We start from the raw sequence: 2,416 nt of genomic DNA, 5'->3' as shown, positions 1-2,416 counted from the left end.
GCCCGGAGTTCCCGCCTCCCGCCCATCCCAGCGCCCGGCTCCCGGGCGGGGCGGGGCGGCCCGGTGACGCGAGGGTCTTCTGACCTGCGCCCGGCTGCCGTGTGCGCCGGGTGCCCGCCACGACCCATGTCCCAAGTGTCCTCTGCCTTCCCTCCGCAGAAACCGGAGGCCTGCCACCAAGCCCCTGTCTCTGCCTCAGTTTCCTCATCTGTACACAGGCCCCATAACACTGGTGCCAGCGCTTGGCAGGAGCCAGCACGTGGGAGTGCCCTGTGAGGCGATCCCTGCTATTGTCCTCATTTTCCCAGAGCTGGAGCTCCCTCCTTGGGAGGGTGCGGTGGGGCGGGGCCAGCCGAAGCGGAGTCCCCACCTCTGTCTGTTAATTTGGATGTCCACACAGTCGGGACCCGACCTTGTTGCAGGTGGACAATGGTAATGGCACACCACTCAGCAGCGGAATCAGACTGACCTCAGCTGCATCCTGGGTTGGTGGGCCTTCCCCTCTCTAGGCCTCAATTTTCTCACCTGTAAAATGGGGTTGTTGTGAGTAGGAAGGAGGTCAAGTTGGTCAGGGAGATCCAGGGTCCTTATTAGTGCCTCCCTCTTCTTGGTGTTACTAGGATATTAAACAGGGACACACAGGCCAGGAGAGACCCGGGAGGCCTGAGCGGCAGGAAGGGTGGGGAGTGAAGGGCCCCCTGGTGGGAGGGAATCCTCCCAGAGCTGTGTGGTCTGAGCAGGTCCACCACCTTCTCTGGAGATAAGTCTCTGCATCTGAAAGAGTGGGCCAGGTGAGCTGAGGGCCCTTAGCCTCCCCTCCTTGACCTGAGTAAGCCCTCCTCCCACTCAGGGCCCTCATCTCTCTCTAAATAACAGACCTCCTCCTCTCACTCCCACCTCCTGCCACAGATAACCAGAGAGGCTTTTCCATGACAAATGTATTTAAATAGAGATGGGGGCTCACTATGTTGCCCAGGCTAGTCTCGAACTCTTGTGCTGAAGTCATCTGCCTGCCTCAGCCTTCCAAAGTGCTGGGATTACAGACATAAGCCACTATGGCCAGCCCCTTTTCTGTGATAAAAATCTGTCACTCCAGTGATTTTTTCATGACCCTCTATGCCCCCTACTTTCCCTACTTTGACTCCCAGGGAAAGGCAGTCCTTTTTTTTTTCCTTTTTCTTTTTTCTTTTCTTTCTTTTCTCTTTTTTTTTTTTTTTTTTTTTTTTTTTTGAGACAGAGTCTCACTCTGTGGCCCAGGCTGGAGTGCAGTGGCACAGTCTTGGCTCACTGCAATCTCTGCCTCCTGGGTTCAGGGGATTCTCATGCCTCAGCCTCCCAGGTAGCTGGGATTACAGGCGCGTGCCACCACACCAGGCTAATTTTTGTATTTTTAGTAGAGATGGGGTTTCACTGTGTGGGCCAGGCTGGTCTCGAACTCCTGACCTCAGGTGATTCGCCTGCCTCGGCCTCCCAAAGTGCTGGGATTACAGGCGTGAGCCACCGCGCCCAGGCAAGGCAGTCCTTTGAGACCCCAAATACAGTCCAAAGACCAGTAGCATTGCTACTGTGTGTTGGGAATGCAGAATCTCAGTCCCTCCCCAGGCATTCCGGGGTGAATCAGACTCTGATGTGCACATGAATGCCCTGGGGACCCTGTTTAACTATAAAGTTCCAAAGGTACTCATCTAAACAACACTGAGGAAGCCCTGGCCTCATTCTCATTTTACACATGGGGAAAGCGAGGCAGGGAGGCTAAATAACTTGCTTGAGGTCACACAGACACTAAGTAGTCCTGTAGCCCGGATTCCAACACACGGTCTGCCATGAAATCCCTACCTTACACTGTGGGTTGCCATGGCAGGTGACGAACACCCTGTCACGCGAGGTGGGTGAGCAGCGGGTGGGAGCTCATTTGTCGGAGATTCAGCAGCGGGCCCTCCTGCCCTAGCAGAGAGGTGGTGATCATGAGAGCCATCAAGCATTGAGCATGGGTGCCAAGCATGGGTCAGGCCTGTTACTCAGGTTCTTTCCATCAATAGGCACGCGGTTCAGTGGCCTTCAGAGACTCGCTTTGCAGGGGATGGACCTTGAGGTCCAGGGAGGTGAGATGCCTGGACCAGGTCCCTCTAGGAGGAAGAGCCAGGCGCTCATCCCTGGGCTGTGGCAGGTTCCAAACGGCCCTTCTGTTCCCCGCTCCCCTCCAACCCTGCCCAGATGCCTCCCCCTCAGCCAGTGCCCAGAGAAGGCGGAGGCTATTTAAATCCCTCAGGTGTGGCTGCGGTTCTCTCTGCCCAACCAGCTGGCATTTCCTTCTCAGCGCCCACCTCCTCCCCAAGCCAGGGAAAAGCACGTGCAAGTGCCATTTGGTGAAAACATCTGTCCTCCTGGGAAGCAGCCCCCACTGTGTGTGTTGGGG

Source organism: Trachypithecus francoisi, unplaced genomic scaffold (genome assembly GCF_009764315.1).
Source record: "Trachypithecus francoisi isolate TF-2019V2 unplaced genomic scaffold, Tfra_2.0 Contig01580, whole genome shotgun sequence".
In the NCBI taxonomy this organism is placed as follows: Eukaryota; Metazoa; Chordata; class Mammalia; order Primates; family Cercopithecidae; genus Trachypithecus; species Trachypithecus francoisi.
This window is presented reverse-complemented; position numbering follows the sequence as displayed.